This window comes from Manis pentadactyla, chromosome 2 (genome assembly GCF_030020395.1).
Source record: "Manis pentadactyla isolate mManPen7 chromosome 2, mManPen7.hap1, whole genome shotgun sequence".
Taxonomy (NCBI): domain Eukaryota; kingdom Metazoa; phylum Chordata; class Mammalia; order Pholidota; family Manidae; genus Manis; species Manis pentadactyla.
In genome coordinates this window covers 121,127,255-121,144,199 of record NC_080020.1, presented here as the reverse complement: position 1 = coordinate 121,144,199, position 16,945 = coordinate 121,127,255, and positions in this window count along the sequence as shown.

Here is a 16,945-nt window from a genome sequence, read left to right as displayed (position 1 = left end):
ACGGGACACCCCAACTGGGCCCCATCTTCCCCCGACACCAGCAGCAGCTTGCCCTCGTCCTCTTTTTCCGGCGCTGGCTCCTCACACTCACCACTCCTCTTTGGCCTTTGGGTAAGTTTTCCCCCAGAGTGGGCCACTCTTCCCCGAGCTATCACAGTGCCATTGATCGTGATCGTCCAGCAAGGCCCTAAAGCTTGGGGACGAGGAGGGAACTCTCCCCGCCTCAGGCCTTCACAGCTGCGGCGGACCCTCAGGCCCCTCCTCCAACAGCCATAAACGAGGGGACTCCTTTGCGGATGAGAAAATTCCTTCCACTGAAAACTCCTAGTACTAGGTTCCTCGTGACTCCGGCACTCTGCCTTCTTAGAGAAGTCTGGGTGACGACCCACACTTCCTAAGAAACCGACTCGTATACGAGTTTCCGCAGACCACCAAGGATCATCGGGGACGCCCTTTGTCTCCTTGCGGTCTGCTCCCAGTCCGAGGGTCTCCGTTCGTCTTCCCCTGTTTGTCTCCTTCTCTGTCCTTTAGCCATGGGAGCCTCCTCATCCCTCCCTGAAAGCTCACCTATTGAATGTCTGCTCAAGTATCTAGCCACCTTCTCCCTGACGCCTGATATAAAACCAAAACTTCTCCGTAAATACTGCTCCCAAGATTGGCCGAAATACCCCCTAGACAATAACAACCAATGGCCGGCAGGGGGAACTCTTGATGCTAACATCACTCGCGATCTCTTTAACTACTGCCAGCGCCTGAAAAAATGGAAGGAGATTCCCTATATCGAAGCTCTCTGCCTCCTCCTCCCACCCCCCTCGCCGCCGCTGCCTCCTCCTCCCCCCGCCTCCCCCCAAGTTCTCCTAGCCTGCAAGCCATCTCCCCCGCAGAAGCCTCCCGTTCACTCCCTTCCCCCTCCTCTCCCACAACAGCCCCTCCCCCTTCCTCCACCACCATCTCCTCCCCCACCTCACCCCCTTGCAGTTCAAGCCTGAGCCTTTCAGCCCCCCTCTAACTAAGTCCCAGGAGCCTCCTCCGTCTTTGCCCCCATCACCTGTTTCTCCCCCACAGACTGATCTTGAACCCTTCAGTCCTCCTCAGACTCGGTCCCGAGGGCCTCCCAAAATTATTGCCCCCCTTCGAGAAGTAGCAGGATCTGAAGGCATCGTGCACTTTCACGTCCCCTTCTCCTTAGGAGATTTAGCCCAACTGGAGAAATGCCTAGGTTCCTTTTCCACTGATCCCACAACATATATCAAGGAGTTTCAATGGACCCTCCAGTCATACAGCCTCACACATCATGACATTTTCATGCTCCTGGCCAATACCCTCCTTCCTGAAGAGCGCAGACGAGTTTGGGACTTTGCCCAAACACATGCCACCAAAACCCACAGGACTGACCCCACCTATCCCCCTGGCCCCACTGCTGTCCCCGAACAAGACCCACACTGGGATTATAACACCGCTGTGGGTCTCCGCTCTCGAGATATTTTTGCCTCCTGCTTAATAGCAGGTCTGAAAAAGGCAGCTCATAAAGTAGTCAATTTTCAAAAGCTCCAAGACATAATTCAAAGGAGGGAGGAAGCTCCCTCTGAGTTCTTAGACAGACTCACTCAAGCCCTATTACAGTATACCAGCCTGGACCCAGAAACGCCTGACGGGAGACATGTCCTTATGACATACTTCCTAGCTCAAAGCTACCCCGACATTAAAGCTAAACTCAAAAAGTTAGAACAGGGCCCCGCTACCCCACAGACTGAGATCCTAACAGTGGCCTTTAAAGTCTTCCATAACCGGGAGGAGGAGAAAGAACGCCATAAACAAAAGGCTGATCAGGCCAATTTCCAAATGTTGGCCCAGCTGATAAAACCACAACCTGGGCACTCCTCTACAAACAAGCCCCCCCCCAGGAGCTTGTTTCAAGTGCGGACAAGAAGGACATTGGTCAAGGGCATGCCCCTCCCCAAGATCTCCTACCACCCCATGCCCCAGATGCCACAAAAAGGGCCACTGGGGGTCTGATTGCCCAGCCACCCAAAGGGGAGGCTGGACGAACAACCCCCATCCTAAGCCCTCCGTAGTGGGGCTGGCAGAAGAAGATTGACGGGGCCTGGGGTCTTCTCGTCCGACCATTTCCATAACCAAACAGGAGCCCAGGGTTACTTTAATAGTAGACGGTCACCCCATCTCCTTCCTCCTAGATACAGGAGCCACCTTCTCAGTCTTGCGAGAATACCGGGGCCCTACCACGCCTGCCATTACTCCTATAGTCGGGGTAGGAGGTAAACAGATTTTCCCATTAAACCCCCCCCTTTTATGCACAATCCAAGACAACCCCATACCTTTCTCCCACTCCTTCCTGGTTATGCCCCAGTGTCCCATCCCTTTACTAGGACGGGACATCCTTTCTCTCCTCCATGTTTCCATAACTATATCCACTCCCACAGCCCCCAGTACTCCCTTTCTAATGGCCCTCATAGCTGATGACCCCCCTCTACCCAATGGAAGTTCCAGTTCCACCCTCATACACCCTGTAAATCCCAAAGTTTGGGACATTACAAGCCCCTCCGTGGCTCTATGTCCTCCTGCCTCTATCAAATTATGTAACCCCTCTCAGTATATCTGTCAGGCCCAATACCCCCTAACCATTTCAGCCGTCATAGGCCTCTAACCCATCATTCAAGATCTTTTAAACAAAAATTACCTCAGACCCACTCACTCCCCATTTAATACCCCCATATTAGCTGTTAAAAAAAACCAACGGATCTTTCCGCCTCATCCAAGAGCTTCGCCTCATTAACATGGCCATTGTCCCTATCCATTCCTTAGTCCCAAATCCATACACCCTTTTATCACAGATCCCTGCCTCAGCCTCCCACTTCTGAGTCCTAGATCTCAAGGACACATTTTTTTCTATCCCTCTGGACCCCTCCTCCCAAGATTTTTTTGCCTTCACCTGGACGGACCCATACACAAGACATTCTGAACAACTCACTTGGACAGTTTTGCCACAAGGCTTCCGAGTCCACCTTATTACAATACGTGGACGATATTCTACTCTGCAGTCCCTCGTGGAAACAGTCTCAACTTGACACTGCCTCCCTACTTAACCTTCTAGCTTCCAGAGGTTACCGGATATCCCCTGTCAAAGCTCAAATCTCTTCCCCTTCTGTCACTTACCTCGGATTTCTTCTATCTCAACAAAGAAAGTCCATTACCTTAGACAGAAAACGGCTCCTCTCTGACCTGCCCGTTCCCAAAACCAAGACAGAAATCCTTTCCTTTCTAAGCCTGGCTGGGTATTTTAGAGTGTGGATCCCTAACTTCTCCCTGTTGGCAAGACCCCTATACGACCTCAGCAAGGGACCCCTGAAGAACCATTATCCTCCTCACCCTGACACTCCTTCATTAAGCTCTGTCGAGACCTTGTGGAAGCCCCAGCTCTCCATCTTCCTGATTTGTCGAAGCCCTTCTCATTATACATTCATGAGAGGTCCAGTCAAGCTCTAGGAGTCCTAGGCCAATATTATGGCCCATCCTTTGCCCCAGTAGCTTATCTTTCCAAGCAATTAGACCCCACAGTTCGGGGATGGGCCCCCTGCCTACGGGCATTAGCCACTGGACAGCTCTTGCAGAAGGAAGCTCATAAACTGACATTCGGGGCGCCCCTTACCATTCTGTCCCCACATCACCTAAAGGATCTCTTAACCTACAAAAGTTTACAGATTCTCCCTCCCTCCAGACTCCTGACCTTACTGTCCTCTTTCCTCCAAAATCCCGTTCACCCCCTTTGCCATCCATACCCGAATCATGACTTTTTCCTCCTTTACTGCTCCCTCGCTCTCTCTCACTTTTTTTCCTCATTCCTGTTGTCTTCCCCGCCACCCCAGCCTCCTTTGTATGACGATTCAAAGGCAGATAGACTTACACACAGCATCAAACAAAAATTACTGCCCTCATTGCCACATCAGACTGCCCTCTGAAAGGCTGCTCCAAGCCTTTATACCTCCACTTTCCTCCCTCCACCGAAGTGTTCACTAGCAGCTTCCTTTATTCTCCCTACCTCTGTTTCCTCTATGACCAAAAACAAGCCTGTTGCAGGTGATGGCCAGACACCTACAGAGATGTCCCTACTAGTCTTGCGCCATTCACTACATGGGTAACTCCCGGTACCCACAGTATTACTCCTCCAACCCATTCTCTTCAATACTAACAAACCCCTTCCTCACCTGGCTGTGGCCTATTGCAGGCCCCATAATAATCATTCTTCTCACCTGTCTCTTCTTGCCTTGCATAATAAAGTTTATCAAATCCCAAGTCAGTAAAATCTCTAATCAAACTTTCAACCAGCTTTTATTCAGGAACTACCAGCTTTTAGCCACAGAAGATCCCTCACCCTCACGTGACCTCCTCACCACACGCTGAGATGGACCCCTCTCTCCGCTGGAAACTGTTCCTGGAAACAATGGCCACAGAAGCCTGGCTTCTGGCACCCATATCCTCTTGGCACCATTGGAATCAACAAGTCCTCGACTTATGGTTACAGGGAACCTTCATTGATTTCCAACCTGAAGAAGTCCACATCTACTCGTACTTACTGTGGGGAGTCCTATCAACCCTTTCCTCCCGGTCCTCAAGCCCTCACTCCCTTCTCCGCCCCCGTTCAGCAGGAAGCAGTCAGAGAGAAAGCAACATCCACAACCCCATAAAGGAGAAAGGGGGGAATGAAGGGCCCCCACCCATAAGATGGCGAACCTCCTGCTTCTCTTCCAGGTTCTCGGTTCCCGCCGGCGCCACCTGAAGCCCAATCACCCCTCGCCCCCCTCCCAATCCCAGCACCTAGCCAATAGCCACCAGCCCTGTAGAAGTAACACCACAATCACCCCATGCCCCTTCCTATATAACCCAGCACCTTTCCCTAATAAAGTGGAATTCTCCGGTGAATTGCTGCTGTGTGTCGTTCCTTTCCTTTCAATTGTGACATCAAAAAGGAAGTAGGTGCCAAACAAAACTATCCAGAAGGCAGAATAGCGTGAGGTAGCATTTCCCTAACAAGTTTGTTGCAATGATAATCGGTTTTCTTGGAACAAAAAGACCTCATTAAATTTCTCTCTTAGAGAGTTGCAATAAGCTTTAGAATATTAAAACCTAAAAATATTAGCAGTTAAAAAGGAGCTGTGTGTTTATGATATGCACACTTCTTCTGGATTCATGTTATGCTTTAGTATTAGATCTATCTATTTCTTCAAAGGCTCATGAATCAAACATCTAGGGGAATAATCTCTCTTTAACTTTTCCAACAATTTTCTCTTAAAGACTATTAGAGAATATTACTGTAATTAAATAAATCCATAAAAAATGAAGATCTCCTTTTAAAGATCTCCTTTAGCCTTTGTATATACAAAATAATTATGTATGGAACAGATGAATTTGTTTAAACCTATTTTGAAGATATAAGTGGTTGAACATATGAACTGTGCAATAATTGGTTGTGAAATAAACTTTGGAAAATATTTTGAAAGAGTATGGCTTGTTTGTGAAGTCATCAAAATAGGCCACATATACAAATAATCTTGGTGTCCTTTAAATGAGCAGGCAGGTGTTTGAGTACAAGGCTGAAGACATATGTTTTTTATGTATTATATTAAAGTAATGATAAATGTAAGTAAGAGATAATGCTCAAAATGTATTGTCTCTCTTCACCATTTGTAGGGAAAGAAATATTACTACTAAATACTGCCTCCCAGCTGTAACTCAAATATAAGATATTCTTTCTTAATATTAAATACTTCTGATTTAAAGTGAAGTGTCTGCTATCACTGAAAATGTCATTGAAACCCCACTATTAATATAAATACATATTACACAAAAAATAAACTTTAAAACTAGTACAGGTTCAGAGATGATCCCCAAGTACTTGCTTTTCAAGGCATAATCCTCCTATTAATACTTGATTTAAGGTATACATGAGTAGCATAGACACAAAGGGCAGGCTGCCCTAAGATACGCCATTGTCACATGCAGATTATTTAGAGCTGAAAACCATCAAGGCCTAAAAGACTCAGAAACTTTGACCTTCCACTCCCCAACTGTAGAAAAGATTTAGATAGAGGACGTGCTCCTGGAAGAGAGCTCTCTCTTTAGAATTAATTTTATTATAATGTAAACCAGGTGTGGCACACAGTGAGGGATGTGGCTAAGTCAGTTAAAATACCTTTCTGTGCCCCCTCATTGCTGGCCCAGCAAAAATTTGTTTATCAAACATTTACTTTTCTCATATTCCTGTGAGTTACTTCCCTTTTCCTTTGGAGTATCAGACCCCTACCCACTTCTCCTTGGTTCAGGATGACTTATATACCTCATTCTTTCTGAATGTCTTGGCAGCCCATGTATATGGTTTCCCCATACATATGTAATTAAATTTCTTTTTTCTCCTGTTAACCTGTCTTGTGTCAACTAGATTCCTAGACCAACTAGAAGAACCTCAAGTGGCAGAGGAAATTTTTTTCCTCCACAAAAGTAGCTATAAAATAAATTTAAATCTCATGTGGGAATATAATATATTTAAATGGAAGGCAAAATATTTGTGGAATGTAAAAACTTCTTTGTATTTAAAAAAGTTAATGTGTGAATTTTGTATGTTCATAAAATATCAAATACTGATGAAAAGATTTCTACCAAAACTACATATATTTGTAAAAAATTAATTTTGTTTTTTCACCAAAATGGAAATAAATAAATTACTGACTGTTCAGATATGCCAAATGCTTTCATCACATTTTAGGAGAATTAATTAACTTAGTTCATATAATGTCCCTGTGAGATAAGCAGCTCCAATTTGCATAAAAAGAAACTAAAGCAATAAAATATTAAGTGACTTCACTAGTATCATATAACCTATATATAATTCACTAGTAGTTCCAGGATTTAAAACCATAAAGTCTGGCTCTGGAGTCCAACTTCTGCTATGTCGTACTGTCCCTCATAGTTTTATAATGAATGTCTTGTAAATCAATATCACTTAAATATCCCAAAAGAAGAAGTAACCAAATCCATGGAAATACAAGTAACATGATAGAAATATTAGGAAAACATGGAAGTTTGTAGGAGCTTAAGTGTTAACCAATTACAAAACATAAGAAAACTAAATTTAATATCTAACTTTGAATTAAATTATAGAAAGTACATTAAATCTATTACTTTCCTCAGAATCAATATTTTTAAGCATTAATTTCAAGGGATTCAAGCAGCCAAGTGTTCATTAGGGGGAAAATGGCCATTTTGCAAGTACATAAATTACTGTGATGGTTTTCAAGGCTCGCCTCTGAAAGGCACTTTTCTATATTTGTTAAGGTATGGCAAAGAATTGATCACCCATATTCACAACTGCATTTATGCTAAAGTAATTTAGAAACCCAGTATCAAAGACTTTGAAATTTGAAGGTTAGACTAAATGAAGAAGTTAAGGGAAGTTTTATAGATTTTTGTGGTTGTTTCTTTGTATTTTTAATAATATAGGCACATTCACACCTTGACCTCCATTGTTTTTACTGTTTTATGACTCAGGTGTCTGAACAGATATTGAACTTTTGACATTTATGTAAAGTGCTGCTTTTATAAAATTAGAATCAATATACAACATGAAACAGAACAATTTTGAATACATCTGTGCTTCCTTTTCTATTGTTTATTTTTATGTCTACTATTAAAAGTCACTAATGATTATGATTAAAAGTCACTATGATTAAACTACAGCAGTTTATGGATAGTTATATTTAGCTGGGAAGATGGTGGAAAAAATCTAAATTCTATATTTTTAATCTAAAATATTAATATTTTAATTTTTAATCTATTTTAATATCCCATGATTACATTCACTATACTGTGCCTAAAATATGAATTTCATTTGTTAAGGAATATTTTTATTAAAGCAAAAATAAATGGAAAATTCAGGGAACTGTGATTTTTAGAAAAGATATAGAATTAAATAACCAAAATCCACAAATATGAAAATATCCTTTCTCATTCTATGTCCCTATTGTCTTAAGGAAGACAAATATATTAATTTACTTGACCTCTTGCTTTTTTTGCCTGCCTCAAAATGCCATTAGTGATGGTGGTAACAGAAGTTTAATATGTACATTCCACAAAAAAGTCCTATTAAATGAAGTTTGTCAGCAAATGATGTATTTCATGTATGTGTGGGGTTCAAGGGGTCATTAGAATGTTGCACTAAGAAGATGTGGTTAGGTTTTCTTCTCATTCTCTTCAACTTTCTTTAACATTATAGATTTCTATAATCCCTAATTCTTTTCATAGCACTATTATTATAAGTAAAATTAATTTAACACACTTTTTCTTTTAAAATTATTTTAACATATATTTGATAATATTAATAAGCTTTAATATCTAGATAATATGCTAGATTATACATAGAGACAAATGATGCATCCTATTTCAAAAGAAGCCTAGACTTAAGAAAAAGTAAATTTTCAGCTGGAAAAGTGAGAAAGGAAAGAGCTATAGAATACCAAATATTCAAAATGATCAAAATTTTATGTAAATCACAAATATGTTTGGTGACTGAAACACAGAATATATAGAGTAAGACAAAAGATGATAAACATATAAAAGTACCAATGCAGATCTGGGTGAGTTTAGGTACCATTTTAATGGGTGAGACTTTATCCAATAGGCTAGATTTTTGTTGATTTGTCATTTGTTTTGGAAAGAAATTTCATGATGAATTAAATTCAGCTTGACACTTCCAAATATACAGAAGAGGGATCAATTAAATAGTGTATTCCACACTTATTCCATTAGAGAACTCTTAAGAAACATCAGTTCAAACAACTTTGTTTTATTGGACATGTTTGTGTGAAACAATAGTCAAAACAGAGTTTTGGAAGACCCTGGAAGACTGAACAATGAAAAGGATGTAGGTTAATTACAAATTGCTATTGTTTAACCACCTACCCTAGAGTTGAATATTTTCTCCTTTATTTCTAAATCTTAATGTATTTTTATTGCTTTCACTAATAAGTACAAAAAAGTGATGCATGTTATATTTACAAGCAATTTTGTATGGCTTTAGATATACAGGAATTTGAAAGTCTCTAAATTTTACCATATAAAATATTCCCATATTTTACCATATGAAATAATAGTAATTATTAAGATAATTATTTTAGCAAATGGTGCATCTTAGAATAAAACAAAGTAGGAGCATAAATAATAATTGCAAATAATTTCCCATTTTTGGTTGTAAATCAGAATTTTGTCTTTAACCATTAACATTGTATGATTTAAAGGAGTTCTCACAAATATGCTTGGCAACCATCTCTCCCTGAGTTTTGTTCCCTGAGTCTTTTCTAGATAACCATTTCTATTTTAACTTTTTGTTTTGTGGCCAAATTGAGTTCAGTTTCAGAATCAACTACATTTTTCAGATATTCCCATGAATAATTTAATTTTAAGATGCATTTTAATTTTTAATGTACAACTTTCTAATTTGAAAACTGGCTGCCTCAAAAAATTTGGACAAGTAATAGAGATTCTCATATCAGGGTCACTGGTTCAAATCTGTGTGTATCATTAGTTATTAGTATCATATAGAAATTTGTAATAATATGGCAAATGCCTTATATCTGCACTTTTTATTAAGATATTATTGATATACTCTTATGGAGGTTTCACATGAAAAACAATGTGGTTACTACATTCACCCAATTATCGAGTTCCCCCCCCAATACCCCATTGCAGTCATTGCCCATCAGTGTAGTTTCAATTCCTACTTTCTACTATTGCTTAACCCAGAAACATCTCTTATGCTCATCATGGGGTCTACTCATGTCTAAATGCATTACTTCTGCATTTTAGAAAGTCCAATCATTTCTCTCATTAAAAAATGCTTTCAGAGTTTATTTCTCAGATTTTCATAAAGACACACAGAAACACATTTTATGGGAAAAGTTCATTTACAAAAAAGAATCACCCTTCTTTTGTGCTTGAATTTATTTAAACTGAAATTGTATTTTTGATCTTTTTTAAGTTCTGAGGACATGAAATAATAGCTACTTTTCAGCTATTTTATTTTACTGTAACAATTAACATGAAAATGTAATGATGTGTAGCAAAATCACAATCCTAAAAAAATCAATTGCAAAATACTAATTATTTTCTTTGCAAATTTTGTCCTTCCTGTATAGTGATACAAATTGATTCATCTTTGTTCTACTCAATCTCTAGTTTTACCTTTATTTTCCTTTGATCATTAACAGTATCTACACAGAAAGATGTCCCTGGTATTTTTCTAGCATTGTCTTAGCACTTAGCAGAGACATGAAAAGTGTTATTTTACCCACAAACACCTCATGATCTTTGCCTTAAATTAGAGACACAAAATGACAGGACAGAAAGTGCAGATCACTTTGTAGTAAACCCAAATATACACTTGTCTGCCAATCTTGTGTCCAAATGTAACTAATCTCAGAAATGTTCAGCTACTGAAATGTACAGTTGCCTATATTTCTGATACTTCAGTCATTTGTTCATAAAATCAATCATAGTAACCATTTGGATATGCATTACTTATATTGGTAGATCATCCTTGAATATTGCTGTTCTCTCCAGGAATAGGTGTCAGAAAATTAAGATGATATGCTTCCTCAAGTGTCATTTGTTACATTTACTGTATTTGTACTATGTATGGCAAGAAGTGGCTAAAATACAATGCTCGTTCTGTTTGCCACACAATGCTATACAGAGTCAGTTCATAATTTGATTTATATAAAGTTGCTCTCTGGTTTATTATAAACTCTGCTTCCTGCCTACAAATACATGTAAAATAGTAACTCTGGAAAATTCTCCCAGAGAGATATGTGGGTTATGTATGGAAACAATCGAATTTAACTGATGTGGAATTTCAGGGTAATTTGCCCTGAAAAATTGATAATTCAGAAAAAAAATCAAGTATGGGAATAACAGGATTTGAAAAGGCTCCTTAAAAATGGTGTATGGCTTGGTAAAATAACATTTCAAAAGTATTATTTATCAGTGATAAAAAAGAGCAAAGGAGGGTGGACTGTAGAAGAAGCAAAACAAAAGGAAAGGATTTAGGTCCAACCCACCCTGTAAGCAGTGGGAAGACTTGAATGGTAAATAATGGGTGGAGGTGTGGGGGTGACACACTAAGATATAATAGTTTAATAGATTACTTTACTTTCATGCAGAGAAATAGATTTGAAGGACAGGAGCCCTGTCAGTTCACTGGCAGATCACTGCAATTTCCTGAGCTAGAAATAAAGGTACTTGGAACCTTGTTGGAGTTAAGTAAAGGGAATGGATAAATTGAAAGATAGTTAAGTGGTACAATAATGAAGAGCCGTTGTAAATTTGGGAGGGAATGATTTAGACCATGTCTGAATTTAGCCATTCTTAGAGGTTGCTCGCATTGTCATTTATGGATTAGGAAAAAGTACCTGTAACTTTTTCATCACCATGCACTACAAATTACATGTTTTAAAAAATCTACATCATATTAGTTGAATAAATAATATAAAGTTCTCATGAAAAAGAATGAAGTTGCAACTTCTTTTTTAAAATTGTATTCTAAAAGATATTCTTCTGGTTTCATAAAAAATAAACCCTTATTATTTCAAAAATTATCCATAATTTCATGCCTAACAAAGAAAAGTTCTAATATGGTATTCTCTCCTTTTAAAAATGATGTTTATGCCTTATAAATGAACATATTAAGCATGAATTGCCACTTTAGAATACATAAGCTTATGTGCTGTTATTTTTAAGATAGCAGTTATCTTACAGTTTTCTTTTAAATATGTGTTAATGTGTGTATGTGTGTGTATATATACGTATACATATACATATGCATATACATATACATATACATATACACAAACAGATACATATGCATTCAAATCCAATTTAAAATTCAGACTTTGAAACTGCCATTTTGCTTGAACTGGATCTAGTGCTGATTCCATTCTAAAGCAGTGAACCTTATGATGCTTTAAAAATTAATTAATAAACTAAGTTCGTTATCATTTAAGATCTATTTTAGCTATACATTTTAATATTCTGTTTTTGTTGCAGAGCTATTTAGAAACAGCCATTCATGGATAATAAGTCATTTATTCCTCATTAACTGTTAGGATGGATGTAGATATTCATTACAGCCAGACAACAGACTCATTTAACTGCATACAGTACATGATTATATACCACACCAATGACTAGAATGCAAATTCCATTTCACATTAGGTTCATTTTAGCTTAAACATTTGCCAAGAGCTCAGATACTCTCCTCTATTCTAACAGTTTCCTTTTCTAGCTTTGCTGCCAGAAAATCACTGGGTTTTTATTTTTAAAAAGAAAAGTAAAGCTAAAATAGAGGGAAAAAAATGAAAGCTGTGGACAGTGAACAGTGTATAATTTAGAACGATAGATCTCTCTGCTGTGACTCACATGGACTCTTAAAATTTGTCTATGAAACTATGCTTTTTCCCTGTTGGAAATTTATACCCTAGTCAGCATAACCTTAAATCAGATGAGTTTCAGCTTTTAAATGTAGAAGACCTCAACAAATCATCATAGAACTGATCACAGTTGCAAACTTTATTTCAGCTTGCAATGAAATTGAGGAATTTGCCACCATGCTTCCACAAATGATAGAATATAATTTTAAATTTCATAAAAGTGTATTTAAAAGTAAATTTATAATATATTTTATAAAGGTAGTATTTCTAAATTAATGACTATGTGCAGAAAACAGGGATTTCTCATAATATGCTTTTTTGCTATATAGCAATAAATATTCATCCTCTAAACAATCAATGGCAAATTATTTTGTTAACATACCTTGCCTAGGATACAGGCAACATTAAAATTACAAAATATGGATTTGGAAAGATTTTGCTATTGTGTTTCTCCACTTGCTGGAGAAACGAAGCTTATAAATAGTTATAGTAGAATATAGGCAATTAAATTTTAACTCCTTTCATACTCGATTTTTTAATACAACTAATGCATGGTTCCAAAGTCATCAAAGAGAAGAATGTTTAGGAAGACTTCAGAGTGGAAATTATATAAAAGTACAGATTTAGAGAGATGTAAAACACACAAATAAAAGGAAAATTCCACTTAGAAAATAGCCACAATATGGGCCCAGTTATGGATCCATCATAGTCAGGTAAACAAGTTAACTGCAAGAGTTAGCTCTTTATATGCCTAACAGAATGACAGTAACTCATTTTAGAGTGGAATTGAACAGGTTACAAAGAAATAAATGGACTATCACAATAACGTTGCCTAACATGACTTCTCTTTAATACAATTGAAAAATATGTTCAGGTCTATTTTATCAACTTTAACAAAGAAATGAGTGATAGTAATTAGGGAATTGTATATGTTAAAAAATATAAATCTTCATGTCAAATGTGGTTCATCAACAGATAAAAATTCATTCTACATGCTGATATTGGGAACAAGACAGGGATGCCCACTCTCCCCACTGTTATTCAACATAGTACAGGAGGTCCTAGCCACGGCAATCAGACTAAACAAAGAAATACAAGGAATCTAGATTGGTAAAGAAGAAGTCAAACTGTCACTATTTGCAGATGACATGATATTGTACATAAAAAACCCTAAAGACTCCACTCCAAAACTACTAGAACTGATATCGGAATACAGCAAAGTTGCAGGATACAAAATGAACACACAGAAATCTGTGGCTTTCCTATACACTAACAATAAACTAATAGAAAGAGAAATCAGGAAAACAATTCCATTTACAATAGCATCAAACAGAATAAAATACATAGGAATAAACCTAACCAAGGAAGTGAAAGACCTATACCCTGAAAACTAAAAGCCACTCTTAAGAGAAATTAAAGAGGTCACTAACAAATGGAAACTCATCCAAGGTTCCTGGCTAGGAAGAATTAATATCATTAAAATGGCCATCCTGCCCAAAGCAATATACAGATTCGATGTAATCCATATCAAATTACCAACAGCATTCTTCAATGAACTGGAACAAATAGTTCAAAAATTCATATGGAGCCACCAAAGCCCCCGAATAGCCAAAGCAATCCTGAGAAGGAAGAATAAGGTGGGGGGGGATCACACTCCCCAACTTCAAGCTCTATTACAAAGCCACAGTAATCAAGACAATTTGGTACTGGCACAAGAACAGAGCCACAGACCAGTGGAACAGAATAGAGACTCCAGACATTAACCCAAACATATATGACCAATTAATATATGATAAAGGAGCCATGGTCATACAATGGGGAAAGGACAGTCTCTTCAACAGATGGTACAGGCAAAACTGGACAGCTACATGTAAGAGAATGAAACTGCATCACTGTCTAACCCCATACACAAAAGTAAATTCGAAATGGATCAAAGACCTGAATGTAAGTCATGAATCCATAAAACTCTTAGAAAAAAACATAGGCAAAAATCTCATGGACATAAACGTGAGTGAGTTCTTCATGAACATATCTCGCCGTGCAAGGGAAACAAAGGCAAAAATGAACAAGTGGGACTGTATCAAGCTGAAAAGCTTCTATATGGCAAAGGACATCATCAATATAACAAAAAGGTATCCTACAGTATGGGAGAATATATTCATAAATGATAGACCCGATAAAGGATTGACATCCAAAATAAAGAAAGAGCTCACATTCCTCAACAAACAAAAAGCAAACAATCCAATTAAAAAATTGGCAGGGGAGCTGAATAGACAGTTCTCTAAAGAAGAAATTCAGATGGCCAACAGGCACATGAAAAGATGCTCCACATTGCTAATCATCAGAGAAATCCAAATTAAAACCACAATGAGATATCACCTCACACCAGTAAAGATCGCCATCATCCAAAAGACAAACAACAACAAATGTTGGTGAGGTTGTGGAGAAAGGGGAACCCTCCTACACTGCTTGTCGGAATGTAAATTAGTTCAACCATTGTGGAAAGCAGTATGGAGGTTCCTCAGAATGCTCAAAATAGAAATACCATTTGACCCAGGAATTCCACTTCTAGGAATTTACCCTAAGAATACAGCACTCCAGTTTGAAAAAGACATATGCACCCCTATGTTTATTGCTGCAGTATTTACAATAGCAAGATATGGAAGTAACCTAAATGTCCATCAGTAGATGAATGGATAAAGAAAGTGTGGTACATATACACAATGGAATATTACACAGCCATAAGAAAAAAACAGATCCTACCATTCACAGCAACATGGATGGAGCTAGAAGGTATTATGCTCAGTGAAATAAGCCAGGTGGAGAAAGACAAGTACCAAATGATTTCACTCATATGTGGAGTATAAGAACAAAGGAAAACTGAAGGAACAAAACAGCAGCAGAAGCACAGAACCCAAGAATGGACTAACAGTTACCAAAGGGAAAGGGACTGGGGAGGATGGGTGGGAAGAGAGGGATAAGGGCGGGAAAAAAGAAAGAGGGCATTACAATTAGCATGTATAGTGCGTGAGGGGCATGGGGAGGGCTGTGCAACACAGAGAAGACAAGTAGTGCTTTTTCAGCATCTTACTAAGCAGATGGACAGTGACTGTGAAGGGGTATGCGGGGGGGACTTGGTGAAGGGGGGAGCCTAGTAAACATAATGTTCTTCATGTAATTGTAGATTAATGATAACAAAATAAAAAACAAAAAAACAAAAGAAATAAAAATTCATTCTGCATGAAACATTATAAAAATATATTTTAATGTGTGCTACATTAACATTAAATAAACTATATTGCAGTCACTTTAAGAATTCATTTACATTACAGAATGATCTATCTGGTCAAAACATTGCATATAACTATGTTGACTGATGAGAGAAGATAAATATGGACGACTCATCTATCCACTTCTCTTTTAACTCCTGGAAGACAGCTAAATTATCCCATTTGCCTTTCTAGTAATCCCAAAAGCATTGTAGAGATTTTCTCAATGCAGCTATTGGCAGCCATTATCTAAATTAGTAGAGTACATGCATGAACAAAGGTCTGTATGCTTTGTCTGATTTTAGACATTAATCTAAAGTAGATAATAGAAGTCCATCTTCAAATAATCCTATATCCTTCACATTTAGTGTAGAGTCTTATAGCATTGCATTCTCAATTTCACCTGTTATGTATGATATTGCTTTCATTCATATTAATCCATATGTTTCACCCAAAGCGCTAATGCTATCTTTATGTTACAGTTATCATTTGATCAATTAAGAATAAGAAATAAAAGTCTTATTTTATCTTCATTTATTCCTTCAACTCTCTTACTGTATTTATGATTATATAATCATTCTTCCTGAGAATTTATTTTAATATTTTTTGGAGAGCAGATTTTTTGACAATTATTTACCTCAATTTTTATTTGTCTGGGCAGCTATTTCTCCTTCACCTATGAAAGGTATGAAAGATAATTTCATTGGATATAAAATTCTGGTTAGTGTTATTTTATTTCAACATTTTAATTATTTCACCCTATTCCCTCTCTTATTTGCATGGCTTCTCATGAGCAATTCACTATAATTCCTATCCTTCTTCCTTTCTAAGTAAGGTGTTTATATTCTCTGGTTTATTTTAAGATTTTTCTCTTTGTCATTGTCTTTCTGAACTTTGACTATGCCCAGGTATACTTTGTATAGTTCTGCTTGATATTCTCTGGGCTTCCTAGATCTGGTCTTGCAGTCTGTCATTAATTTTGGAAATCTACCAGCCAATATTTCTTTGGATCTTCTGTGATATTCCAATTTCAAGTGTGCTACATCTTTGAAATTGCCCCATAGTTCTTAAATGTTTTGTTTTGCATTTTATTCTCTTTTTTTCTCTTTGTATTTCGTTTGGGAAGTTTCTACTGAGGATCTTCAGTGTCCTTTATTCTTTCCTTGGCCATATCCAGTCTACTGA